Here is a 15,080-nt window from a genome sequence, read left to right on the forward strand (position 1 = left end):
GCAACATCCACAACTTCTCTGTGTAACCTGTTAACAATGTTGTGCCACCTTTGATCAGTAATTAAAAGCATGAAGGAAGGTTACATTGTGGACTGGAAGAGAGAGAGGACACACAGAAGGCAGGGAAGAAATCTGTTTGTTGCTGTTGGGCTTTGGCAACAAGTAGAAATGAGCAAGGGAGATGAGCAATCTGATTACTTTTCAGCTTGACGAATGTGGCAGCATCAGGTGTGCTGAGCAGTAGCCGTGAGCATTGCTGAGCTAGTGGCAGTGCTTTGGGTGCCAGAAGTCCAGCTGTGACCACAGCTAAGTCTCCATGTGAGTGCAGTTTGAAACTGTACTAATTTAATTTGAAGTGTGACTCACTGCCTTTCAGCTGCAGACATGATATATATATTTCCAAGGGCAAGATCATATATTTCACAGTAGTTTTCCTTTATATGAAATAGGCTTCCTGTGGGGAATCTACACTGGTTCTGGTGAGGTATTTTTTCTTTTAGATTATGTTTCTTTCATGGATAAAACCTGGAAAAAAATGCAACTGTTGCTGATGGTAAGGTCATGAAAACCTTAATATTAAATTGAATGAGAGACAATCTGAATACAAGGCTTTTTGGAGATGGGAGTTCTTGGTGACCAATATCAGCTGTTTCTTTTTGTATGCCTATTTCTGCAATTTTCTTGGAGACTGCAGAATTTCTTAGAAGAAATCAAGAAGTCACTCAGTTCTTGCCTCACCTTGCCTCTCTTCTCTCCTTGTCACTGTACAGTGAATACTTTTGAATGTTGCAGTAATGTGACTGTCACCTGTCATTCATAGCTGCTGTCTTTCCTGCTTGTACCACCTTACTTTTGACCTCTTCAACTTCTCTGATTTTGAGAACATTTGCCTTTTTCTGATAGCTATTAACCTTGCTTGCCAACAGAGCCCTGAGGAGGCACAGGCAATGCTGATGGTGCTCCTGCAGTGTAGCTTGCCTGTCCTTGGAAAGTGTCCAGAGCTGTCCTCCAACAGTGGGACAGGACTGCACAAGCCTCCTCCAGGGGTTAGTTTACTGTACTCATCAACCCTTGTCTGTGTGCTTTTCACACCCCTCATCTGGTAAAACTTTGCATTTGCACCTGACCTTGCTACCTTTTGGGCCTAGGTTACGAGGGGTATTATTTGGGACTAGAATGAGGAGAATATATGTGCTTCCTTGTTCTCTTAAGCAAATAGAAAGAAATTTCTTGTGAGGATGGTGTGACAATTTCTTTAGCAAATCCAAATATTTGGTAGATGATTGAGTGAAATAATTGTGTTTCCCCAAAAGGATTTCTTTTACCCACCTGGAGCCTCCTCCTGGCCATCACCAGGCTTTTCTGAGAAGGACTCCAGGTCAAATAGCAAATATTAACTGGCTCCTGGAAGCCTCATGTCTGAGCAGGTTTTTCCTCCTGCTCCTTGAAACACTGTCATCTGTGTAGCTTTTCCATGCTTAATAAACACCTCAAAGCACCTTTATAGTAGGGCCAAGAGGAGTGAGAATTTGTGACCCTACAGATCTAAGTTGCTTGGAGCCTGATTTCCTGTAAGCAATCTTTCAGATGATAAAATGTCTATGTGAAAAGTTACAAGAGCTTTGTATTGTCTCACAGCACAGTTTAAGTATTAAAGAAGTGTTTTCCTAATCACCACCAGTGTTTCATGGAAACATGCAAAATGTTGGAAATGTGAAAATCAAGGCACAGTCTTTTTGCTGTTAGAAGTTCAACAGATCCTGGAATATGATTTTAGGTAATCATTTTGGTTGGTGACACTTGAAAGAGGACAAAGATATATTTGTTCTCCTAATGATAGATAGTAAGTGGTTTGTTGTGTTGGTCAGGTGTACACTCCTGAGATCAGAGGACATGAGCTTTTTTAGAGAGGAAACTCCCTGATACTTGCTGGCTAAATGATTCGTTACAAATATATTGTCAGGTGAACTTAGCACATTTGCTCTTTAATCATTAATTAAAATGAACTGATTTTTTGAAGCTGTTTATTACCTGAAACAGACTTCAGTTTGTTTCAGAAAGCTTCCAACTGTATTTTCTATGAACTATGACTTGTGATGTGTAGTTAGTCTTTGTTCATGGAGCATAATTGCTTTTCTAAGACACATGAGATTGCCTCCTTCCCTTGGTTTGAGGACCAGGTTTTCCTAAACAGGACAGTAATGAATGAAATTAGAGATTGTTCTTGGGTACAGGTTCACACATGAATATCATAGAATGGAGGATTCTGCAAAGTCACTGTCTGTCTTAAAAATTGTACAAATATATATGAAAAGCATACCATTGTTACAAAGATTTTTATTTTTATTTTCAAAGAAAGGACAAATTCACTGCTTGTGCAACATTCCCTTTCACAGAGACACACCAACAGAAAATTTGACTCAGCATTTTTCCATTATCCACAAAGTGATATCAAACACTGGGAAATTTAAATCTTAATTTTACTTTAAAAGAAGGAAAACAGACAAAATCTAACCACATGAGAAGTCTGTATACTTGATGATGTATTTTCAGTTTGTTCCGTTTATGGTGCTGTTAGTGATGTCTGTACACATTTATCATCACAAAATCTTTTTTCATGCATGTCACTTAGCAGAGATAATGTTAAAGCTGAAGTTTTTCTGCCAGGTGTCAATGCTAGGATAATTAAAAAAAAAAACCAAACAAATCAGCAGATGTTATTTCTCAATTTATGTCAATAGAAATAGATGCAAGGAGGACATTTTCTTTTTCTTACAGAGGAAAAAAATGCACATGATCATGAGAATAAATAGAAAAAAAGGAAAAGTGTATCTGTAGTTTACAGCTGGGATGTGGCGAGGAGGAAGACATGGTGCCTTATACAGGATGTGAATTTAAATTCATTTTTAGGTCCTGGAAAGAAGAAGTTGCACATGTGCACTGTAGCTGTGTTGAGTTTGGCATCTCAAATTTCCTAAGACGCCACCGGCCCTAAGCCTGCACAGGTTTCATGTATCCTGAGGAGATGACTGTATTTGTAGCATCCCTGTTCCATGATATCAAAGGCTGAATGTATCTCATCTCCTCTTTTGCCTCTGGCTGCAGCAGCCTGCTCTCATACTTGGCATCAGAGCCCAACAAGTGGACAATAGGTCCCTTATTCTCCGAACACCCTGGCTGTTGAGAATCATGAACCACAGAGGGGAAGAAGTCACCCAAAGGAAATGCAGAGGGTGAGGAACATAGCTTGAGTTGCCAAACAGTGCTGGGGGGGAAGTTTTGTACTTTGACCTCTTCCAAGGCATTTCTTGTGAAGCTGGGTTAGTCACATATGTTTGAATTACACAGGAGGACAATAATTTTGTAATGATCATTTTCACCCATTTTGAATGGTCTACATTGAGACTGATTTTGCAAAAGGTTTAAAAATCACAACTGCTGTTGAAAATAGTTAGTTCTGAAAGAGGCACTGATAGAGTACTACTGTGACTCCCATTGCTCATTAGCACTAGATAATCACTCACATAAGGTCATAAAAATACGAGAAAATTATTTCTGAATTCAGATGTTAAGGATGTGCAGTAGCAAGGATTGGGGTTTTCAACTCAACATATTCATACAAACATTTAGTGCCAGATGAACACTGAGACATCAGTGTTTTTAGGAATTTAATTTTTGTTGTTGTTGTAATGCAGTATATGAGTGTGAAGTAAAGAAACTGAGCAGATGAAATTGGATTTTATAATCATTATTTTTTTTTTATCTTTAAAAACTGACCAGGGCTTGCTAAAGGACAAGTTTTCAGTGCTGTCTCTGGGATGAAATAATTTGTCAAGAAGAAGGCTAAGTAGTATCTTATACCTGAAAAAATGACCTTGGAAACTCTGAAAACATTGAGTTTTGATTAATACTCTAGGAATAACTTGCTTTGATTTAAAGAAAGCACAAAAAAAAATAAAAAAAAAATAAAAGAAGAAGAAACTTGGTAGAAGTTTTGAGTAATTTAAGTTACTTTTTGTAATGGGAGGGAAGATAATGGGAAATGGTTTGCTACATTTGTTATTTCTTACTCTTGTACAAGTAGGCTACTATTAGACATCTTGATTTTGAATTTAAATGTGAATTTGAACTTGTTGAGTAAATAATTCAATTTTTCATGGTCTGCCTGCGTTTTACAGCCGATGCCATTTTATGTTGACTAAAAGAGAATAATACCACAGGCCACATTCTCAGCAGCTGAGCATTGGCTCATTGACTCGGGAGGTACAGAAGTTACACCACATTAGAGGCCAGTTCTGCATCTTATCAGACAGGAAGATGTAACAAAGTTCAGCTCCAGATTCAAGGGTTTTCCAAAATGTAAGCATCCATTCAGTTGTGTGACACTGTTTCTTATTGTTGTCTTGCTGGGACATTGGAAGAGCAAGAAGGGAGAAGCTGGCTAATAAACAACATATGCAAGACCATCACTGACCTAAATCAGAAGTACAAAATGTGGAAACAGAGCTGACTTCTTGTTCCCGATGATGTTATTGGAACCTTTGTCACTAACTTCAGCAGAGTGGAAATGTCAGGCTATTTCCCCTCTGAAGTAGCTCATAATGGAATGCTTTACTGCAAATGCAGATGCAAATGAATACACTGAAATTCATGACTAGTTACGCTGAACTGAGACTCTTTCAGGCTTGGTGCATGTATTCCTATGCATTGCTCCATTGAAGTATCAGAAACAAGCCAAAAATTTGATGAATAGACAAATTACAGTAATAACAACACTAGCAACTTGTTTTATATAAACAAATGGGTTTAGAAAAATCTTTTATTTCATAGGTGATTTACTTTTGGAATTAAATCCCTGCAAATTAGATCTGAAAGCTTTTATAAATGGTAACTGGCTTTCACATAGGCATAAAGAGAACATGCACAAAAAGAGGTTTCAGTAGGTGAGATAATTTGCATGCAAGGAAAGGTATTTTTTCAATTTTGTGTCTTTTTCCTTTAAAACATTTGGTAATGACTTAATTTGGTAAAATCCATTTCAGTACCTAAGATGCACCCATTCTCTCTAGCTGTGAAACATGCAGTGATTTCCAGGAAATATTGTGACAGTTGGAACAAGACAGATGGAAAAGTCATAGGAAAATTATGACTATTTCTATCAAGATTTTTTTTTTTTTTTCTTTCCCCTTTGTTTGTCATCTTATATCTCTCTTGTCTTTTCTGCGCTTTGGATGCATGTTGCTAAGTAGTGTCATATTTAGACTAAAATTCCATTTATCTACTTGTACCGCTTTTTTTTTTTTTTGAAATCTCCATTTCTTTATGAGATTACATCAGTATTGTGTGTTGTCCTCCCCCACAACCCCATAATTCCACAGTTTAAAGATGTGCTCTTTTAGATTTTTTGTGTGTGACTTTAACAATGTTCTGTTCACATTTCCTTGGATAGACCCAACAATTGCTTGTTGACCCATTTTAACCCCTTTTGAGCATCATCTTCAAAGTGTAACTGTCCTTGACAATGAAAGAGACCTTCCTATTGTCTGGTCCTTCCAGGCAATCTTTAGCATTGAGTTAAATGGCTTTCAGATGGAGGAGTTGGCTGGAAGGAAGGAGACAAAGTGGCCTGTTGTTTCTGAGTGACTTTGCCAGAGTTTCCCTTTTTTCTTTTAGAATGGTGCATTTCTATAGAAGATGACAGACGTTTTGACAGGTGCAATATGCTTTGAACTGTTGTGTCAGATAATTCTTTTGTCTTGGTTTTTCCCAGCAGAGTAGTACGTCTCCTTAGGATGCTGATATGCATATTGTTTGCTTTTCATTTAGTGTGGTGAAGCCTTCCATCCTCCTTTTCTCTCTCCCTCTCTCACTTTTTTAATGGCTCTTTGCATATATGTAGCTAACCCAGATGGGAAGGCGGAGTGACCATGACTTAAACCTCTCTCTCCAACCTTTTGATCGTGATAAGTGACAGTTATAACTCAGGAAATGATAGGGGTAATAGAGAAAGAGCTGGCAAAGACATACAAAAGCATGACCTCAAATGTTATAATCTCCTCTCTGGCTGCAATGAACTATGTTTGTATAAAAAATACAATTTTGAGACTGTTACTTCAGAACAGGAAGGATTTAGCTTTGCTAACTTACAGATTGGCCTAGGTGAAAACAGTCTTCAGTCCCATCACAATCAAAGCTGGGTTTAGAGGTAAAGAAGTCCAAGCTAAAGTTTTAAAAATTAAAAAATATTTTATTTTATACTCCCAAAGTCACTATGGACAGTATTTGTCAGTCAAGTAACTTAATTTTTTTGGAGCGTGTAGACTATGTTCTACAATTGTGGTCAATGTTTTTGCAGTGTCAGTAATAAGGGTTTTTAGGGCTGCTATGAATAACTGTATTATAAATAAGGCCACTGTTAAACTGGTCATGTGGAGAAGATATTGGGATTTGTGCATGATAGTATCTTCCTAATTGTCTCTCTGCCTGTTTGGGGCTTAAATGGACTTTCCTACTATTACTTTTGATGTTTTCTTTTTACTTTTAGAGTTAACATCTCTTCTTTTGGTTGCCTGGGTATGACTCTCATTCATTGTGTCATGAATGACATCCGTGTTACTGAAAGACAACCTGACCCTGAAAAATTGAAAACAAGATCTCTTTTTTGCAGTTGCTTCACATGGCATAAGCTCAATGGGGAAGAGAGATTTAAAGGCTGCCAATCAAATGGAGGAATGGACGACATAATTTACTGTAACAGGGAGAGGTGGCTTGGAAAGATTTGTTTTATGAATCTTTCCAGAACATCTGAGAATTTGATTTAATAGCTCATGATGTAAGTGCTTAAAATATTTAGACCAAGATTTTTAAAAACTTGGGACTCACATTTAAATATCTGTAAATGATAGTTGGATGACCTGGTAGCCTGATTTCTAAAAAATGGTAAAATTAATCAACTTTTGTGGTTTTCACAGCCATCTGCTCTAAGGAATGCTGCAGAACATCTTATTCTAGTGTTTCAGCCTGCTTATCAATTTTAAAATTCTATGTGATATAATGGTATATAGTGAGCAATCTTGCATTTTTAAAAAATGTGCCTTTTCTGAAATAATGAAATTTATGGGAAGCTTTTGACTGGTGATTATGATACCCCAAACAGTAAATGGCTATATTTATTTCTTTTCTAGAACATACTGCAGTGCTGCAAAGTGTTCTACAGCAGATCTTAAGCATGTAAGATCAACAGGACTGAAATACATGGCTAAAATATTGTCTGAAGTGCTGACTGCTGCCACAGAAGAATTCTAATAAACGTTATACTTGAGCGTAAAAGTGCTTCTTTGGCACCATTGAATTTTTTTGTCTCTTCAGTTATTTTTTCAAGTAATGCCAGGTTAAATTTTAACTCTTGCTTTTGTAAGTAAGTCATTTAAACAAGATACAAAATCTTTCAATTTTAGTAGCTGTTCTTCTTAGCTGAAAACGTAGTATTTATGCCCTCCATGTTCTGTACTCACCTGTTGCTTCTAGTCTTTGGTTGCAGATTTATCATGTAGAATGATATCTAGCTGAAACTCCTTATGTCACAACAGAACAAAATATTTTTTTGCAACACTGGGAAATTCAAAACACATTCATGTAGTTTTACATTGTAGGCAGCTGAAAACACATTATGATGAAGACTGTTGGGCAGTCTTTCCAAGAGGCCTACTTACTGACACTGTCTCTAATTAGTATCTGTCATGGAAAGCTCTCATGTTAAGAGATTTGACATCTTTCAGTGAAGAACCAAATGGAACTGATGTTAAATTCCTTCAGACTCTTGCAAAACAGAGTACTAACTGAAGCTAGGAGAATTTTGTCAAAGGACCCACTAGGCAAGACTTTCTTGGGATGATGTGCATCACATTTGGTTTTATGGTTTCCCTTTCACTGTTCAAGGACATTGCATAGCTGAATAGGTTGAAGGGTAACCCACGCTTTTTCACAGGAGTCCAGCGTAAGCATGGCAGAGTCCATGTTATGGTCATCAGTGAGCTGGTTATTTATCACTTGATTGGTATCTACAATTTCTATAGGGTTCTCTCTAATAAAATAAAGGTGGTTGCTCTTTTGATCAGTTCTAGTAGGAAAATATGCAGAGTTCTCACAGGCTGCTGATGTCTCAAAATATGCTCACTGTAACAATTCAGAGGCTGTACAAACTTCATGGCTGTCAAGTGTTCTGCTTGCCCTTGCCATATAAACTTCATGGTTGTCACAGGAGATAGAGAGCTGTACATCCTGCTCCAAAAGCATAGGCTCTCACTGTCAGGATTGGTATCGTGTTGCCAGCATGGGGATACTATGCAAATTGGATAATGTAATGCTGCTCATATGGGAGCTGACTGGGCTAATTCTCTTGTTAATCCTGTGAGCAAATGAACGAACTACTCATAGGCTCCAAGGCTTGTTGAGGCCAAGCCGTGTACTCCTGCCTCGAAAAGAGCTGCACCCACTTTCCAGGTAATCTGTCTCCTGAGTGCTCAGTAAATGCCTCACCTGCCACCTGATTTCCCATTGCCATTGATGTGCTGAGTATGCAATAACCTGTAAGGAGTCCACTGATGAAAATCCAATCAAATCAACTGGGATTTTTTCCACCAGTTTGGCGAAATTTGGTTCACACTGTTAACAAGAAAGCCACACTGAACACATCCTTTCCCATGGGAATCATTTCACCTGTCTGGCCGAAAAACAGGCTTTTTTAGAATGACAGCACATGGGAAATCCCACTTTTTTTTTTTTTTTCTTCCCCTCCCCACAGTTTGTGTTCAAGAGTCATTTCAGGCCCACAGAACAGGAAAGGGACCAGACTAAGTCTTTCTTTGGTAGAAGTAATATGTTGGCTCCAGAGAACTGAGTTAAGGAAGAGGCAACATCAGTGTCATCGCTGATAGTTGCCTACTGAACAAAATCTTTGACATTTTGTCTTTATGAAACTTTGAATGCCATCATGTGAATGTACTTTTGCTTTTACATAAACTTTGACTTACTGTGACAGTTTTCTATATTTTCCTGATCTTAGACCCCACAAATGAGATAGCAGCTTGAGCATCCAAATGTAGTGGTTCACAAGAGGCCTCTGATAATCTTGGAGGACTTCTTCCATCCACTGGCTCCTCTTTGTCCCGATATGAAATATTTTGTCTTACAAAACAGAGCCATATCTCTTAGGTAAGTTTGCCTGCTCATTCCTTCTCATGCCTACCATAATGCTTTTGCAGAGAGCATAGCTTTTTATGAGTGTGCTCTTCACCAAGGTTTAAAATCAAAAAAGAAAATTTAAAATGAAATTTCTAAGCTCACATTTAGACTGAGTCTACTCAGTCAAGTTTCTACTGTGTTTTAAAGCATGCTATCATGCTACAAAATTAATGGTAGACAATAAAATCTCCATGAAAAGGCATGAAAAGTGCTAGTCCAAAATCATTGTATTTAGTAGAGGGCAAACTGTATCTCTGTGTGACTAGATTCAAGCAGAAGGATGGACGCATGATTTTCCAGCTGCATTATTGTGTCCATCAACATAAAATTCTCTTATGAATTATCTCAGTTCAGTACTGAATTGATTCTAATGAGATAATGTTAAACTGTTAAGGTGTTCTCTAGCCTTGTATCCAAATATGTCAGTCAAAAGTTAGTCCCTTTTTCTAGGAAAGGTTAGTCTCAAATGTCATACTTATTCTGCATTGTTTTCTTTGCCATCTTTAAAATGTTTAATCAGATTGAATGTGTAAATGAACAGCACTACAATCTTTGTTCCATAGCTATAAAAACGTTGTCTATGCACTGACATATATTGCCCATGTGGTAAAGAAAATACTGAGAATTAATTGCCTCTGGTCTCTTCTCTGTATCATAATGATGATGTTCAGTCATTAAGATTTTTCATTTATGGCTGTTTTTCTAATGTAAGAATGAACTAAAAGAAATGATGAACAGAAGCTAAACAAAGTTCTCCTCATTAATTTGAATTCTGAAATATTTTCTGAAATACTAAGGTGATTTCTTAAATGGTTCTGAAAAACCTTAGACTTTTTATTTGGGCTGATTGAAAATTTCCTGTTCATGTATTTTCCTTTAAATGATTTTTGATTTCAGGAAACCAATATGTTTCCCAGAATCATACTGATTTTATTACTATTTTAAAAAATCCCAAGCAATTTTTTTGTAAATTCAAAATATTTTGTTCCAGGTTTTACTGTTCATCTTTTATTTTATAATTTGTGTTATGATACAAGACAGAAAACAAATTGGAAGGATGAAATATCACTGTGGAACATTTGATAATGTCAAAACAAAATCCATCATTGTATGGATTTCTCTGCTATATATATATATATATTTAATACTGATTATTTGGGAAATATCAACATAACTTATCGTAAGTCACGAGAATACTAGAGGCTGCCTGTCACTTGTCCTGTATGTTTTCCTTTTCAGGTTTCTCAGACATGAACATAGTACAGAAAATCAATAAACAAGCAGTAGCTGCTTTCTCTTTGTCTTGCTGAGATTAGTTAATGTATATGTTGCTGGGTCAGGATTTCTTGCTCTTCTTGCTTGGCTGAGAAATTAAGTCAGTCACTTGGCTGGGGTTTGATCTTCCTGCTGGTAGTCTTGAGGGTGACCACTGTTGTCAGCAGGGTGACTGATAGGTAAATTAAAAGAATTAAGTTATTACTCTTTAATTGAGATTTATATTGAAAATACCGTTCACTTCAATGAATGCTGTTCCAGATTACCTGATCCTGGAGCATAACTTTAGCTGGAATACATTTGCTGATGTTAGACCCAAAAGAAAAGGATCAAAAAAGTAATCTCAATACTATGTTGCAAAAGGAATATTTCAATTATTTTCCTAAAAGAATAAAAACAAAGTCATTTGAAAGTTTCTTTTTATTTCTCCTTATATTAAAAACCTACCAGAGAAATATGCAGTGAAACATAAACAATTCTTGGACTCTCTTTCTTCCCTGTTTCCTGCTTTGAATCGGCATTTAGCAACACTGGGAGTCAAGTACAACCCATGCAGTTACTTTGCATAGTCTACATGACTACACATGCAGAAAAGCCCTGGAGAATCTGGATACTGTACACACTCTTTAACCCCTGGCTTGCTGAAAATTAAATTTTGTGGATATTTCCCTGCTCTTTCTCTTCTCAGAAGTTCTTTGAAAACTTCTTTCTCTGTTAGTAAGCCAGTATATCAGTGATATATCTTCACAATTCATTTGCAGCAAAATGTCTAAATCATTGCAAATGCCTTTTTATCCTTTAGGAAACTTTCAGTCTAACTAGTGACATTTTTTTTCCCTGGTTGAACTGAGCTTTGAGCTTTGGTTATGTACACAACAGTGAATGAATGCCTGATACCAGACATTCTTTGCTGGAGCACTAGAACTGGGGAAAGATGTATCACAAAAAGCATAATTATAATGATTTGGAAACAAAGCAAAGTTTCATATGTTTCATGATTTAGAGGTAAAATATTGTTGGACCTTACCACTACCAACATCAACAGTAGGAAGACATTTACATAAATGGCAATTTAGTTCAGAGTGAATCTGATCTTCACTTGGACAATAATTAATGTATAGCCTGCAAATATGCTAAGTCCAACTACCTGCCAAGACAGTTCTGTTGAGGATTTTCCTTTAGCTAAAGGAAAGAATGAGAAGTGGAAAGAAGCAGAGAGCTAAAGAAGATCAAACAGTGACAGTGGTCTGGGGCTGAAATTGGTTCCAGTATGTCGTGAGCAGGTTATGCTGATTACATGGAAGGCACAGCTAAATAGAGACTGAAAGGATGCAGCAACCAAACTACAGACTGCCTCCCTTATGGTATTGCATTCAGTGCTAGGCATCAGGTTATTACATTCACTTCAGATGTAGATAGAATAGCACACTTCTCTTTAGATTTTGCCAGAGCCCCATTCTTTCCTTAGGAAACTTTCTTTAAAATGCTTCATACTGGCTTGACGTGTATTTTGAATTTTGCTGTCCTTGGTTTCCTGTTACCAACAGTATGTGAGAAACCATACTAATCATGCCACAGTCACACCTGCAAAGAGGAAAATTGCATTAGTTAAGATAAACTGAGACATGGCCAGAAACACTGCATGTGTAACAATTAAAGCTAGTATGTCATCTACATTTGCTAATGAATAGTTTCATTATCAGAACTTACAGAAGGATGTACAACTTGAAAAATCATTGCCTAGATGGTGAACTGTCTTCCTCTCTCCTGTCATTCCTTTGTCTTGGTGATATGATGAAGAGTTCTGGAAGAAATGCAGATGAGACTAAATAGCATACAGATTTTCAGCATTCATTCTGAATGGCACGCACTTTTCTGGATGTAATAGGTGAGAATATAGATCCTGTACAAGCTTTAAAAATGTTTCTTCAATGGTTTTCATCTTGACAGCTTTAAGGTATCTTTCCTCTATTGAGATGAAGATTTCAGAAGATAAATTGTTTGACTTATGGCCCAGTTTCAAAATATAAAGATTACTGTAAGTTTTTCTGGTGCAAAAAAAGGAATGACATTGACAATCAGTTTTTCAATTTAGTTTTAATTTTACTGGTGGATGAATGTTGCAAACAGACTTAGCTGATTTTTGTGTGTAATAACATGCAATAACAGATCTATATTTTCCATAGTTGGTAAAGCCCTGAATATTTTAGAACATAGTTTGAGCAGAGATTCTTACTGGACTGGCTATATAAGAGCAAGAGCAGTTTTTCTCTTGAACGACAGGGAAGAATGTTTCAAAATGTACTTACAGCATATTGAAGCCTGTTTAACTACCAGAGGCAGCTCTCTAGTAATACATATAGACTTGATCCTGCACTATTGTTCAAAACAAATACAATAAGCATCATTCCAAGGCCAAGTTTTCCAGTTTTTTTGTCCAAAGGCTATGCAGAAAGGCTCTCCAAAATGAGGTAAAGAGCATAAACCCTTCAGCTCAGAAATGGTATATTGGGCAGGTTAATCTTTTAGAATAACTATGACCTGGTCACCTACGAAAGAACAAACGAAAACAGATGGGCTGCTTCAGCCTGCAAAGAGCATTCCTGTTCCTGGCAGAGTTTTGCTCCTGGAAAGCACAATGCCAGCAGAGCATCATTGTCTGACTTTTTGACTATGGCACGGCTTTGGCTGCCTCAGAAGTCAAAGATTTTAAAGTCTGAAAAGTTTGGAAACTTATGTTTTCCCCACATACTCTATTGTATGTACAAAGGAGAAGTAAGATATATATTTGTTTTGCTTAATTTGCTGGCACAGGAAAATGGGAAGTATGTGTGTGTAACTTGGCCCTTGACATATATTGATGCAATGGCTGCATGAACACATTTCTAATGTCAAACAATTAAGAACTCAGCTTTTATGAAGTATTCTTCTGATTTTTGGTCAACATGAATGACCAGCTTCCTGCTCAAGCTATATTTTGTGCTACATTTAACTCACATGTAGGCACCCAGTTATAAATTTGCTACAAGATTTATCTGTATTTCTCACATAAGCTAATGTAAGTCACAAGAAATTATTTTCCAAGTTACCTTACATCAGATCGAATTAGTGCAGAAGGTCCTAAAGGAGTAAACAAGGAATCTGGGGACGTTCTGGGCTCTCTGTCACTTCCAACTAGACTGTTACTGAATGAGCCAGTTCTCTCAGGGAGTAGGACTTGCCAAAGTGGGTAAGGATTTTGAAAGCTGAAGACCATACTTCTTTGCAATTATTTTTCTGTGTAATTTTATTTGAACTTGTTAGCTTCGAGATTACTCTCCTTCCAGAAAAGCAACTGGTATCATTATTACATAGTTTCATGGCTTGTAAGTCATAGGATGTTTTCCAAACCTGTTTTACTTTGCTTGTAATGACACAATGACAATGTTTTGTTTTAGATGTACTAAAAATTATAATGGGTAAAGAAAATTGAGCCAATCTACTAATGGAGGATGAGAAGTTATTTTCTTCCTAGTTTCTTATTACTCTACTGCTTTAATTCCTGGCAGCATTGCATTAATGTTAAGCACTGGTCCCCAGCACCGAGTGGCAATTTATCATCTTTCTTGGCAGGCTTCCTGCTTCATCCTGCACCTGCCTCCTTGAAAGAAAACAAGACATCAGATACTTATTCAAATAATGCAATAGCTGATCAGCAGAGTATCTACACAATGGTAAGTTATCCATGATAAAAGGACAACTTTTTCATGCATTATATGTGACATATGTGTCCTTTCTCTTAGGATTTATGACATTCATGACGGTTAGTATTGTTACTATAATCAAATCTTTTACAGCCAAGCTGCAAAGGTTCAACTTATTGTCAATAGATTTCTATATAAGAGTCAATCAAGCAATTTCATAAATGCTTTGAAACACCTGCACTCTTCTTGGAAGTGCAAAAAATAGCAATATCATAGTCTCATCTTTCAAGTCATAAGGCTACTATGTCTCAGTGATTCCCTACAGGAAAAAAAACAGCAAAGTGGAAGAGTCAAAACTGTATATACCTCTGTTACATACGTGTGTGAGTGTGTATATTTATATGTATTCACACACACCTATTTTACATGTATATGTGAAGAATAGGTTGTAGCCTTAACCCAGTAATACAGAAGAAATCAAAGAATGGCTGTACCTATGACTCAGGGTGTTAAGAGAATGGTTGGAATTGTTCGTAAAAAGGATATATAAAATCTTATTCACAAACATGAAAGGAAAGGTCACATGTTTTACTAGGAATTTGCATTTTACAAGCCTCACTGGAAGCAAAGTACATGACTGCTGGGAAGCAGGATGTCATGTGCCTGCTGGAATGGGAGGTGGGTCCCTCAGTTAAGGCATTAGCCTGTGATCTGGAAACCATTTTTTTGCATAGCCATAGGTCCCCTGGGACTAGCTTTAAGTTTCTTCAAGCCCCATTCTCCATCTGTAATATGGCCAATCTTAACCCTTCCTTATGCATTATCAGTATGTGCAGTTACCAAAGACACACACATAGGCATTGGTCAGCTTCTTATAGT

The sequence above is a fragment of the Anas platyrhynchos genome, chromosome 1, assembly GCF_047663525.1.
Source record: "Anas platyrhynchos isolate ZD024472 breed Pekin duck chromosome 1, IASCAAS_PekinDuck_T2T, whole genome shotgun sequence".
In the NCBI taxonomy this organism is placed as follows: domain Eukaryota; kingdom Metazoa; phylum Chordata; class Aves; order Anseriformes; family Anatidae; genus Anas; species Anas platyrhynchos.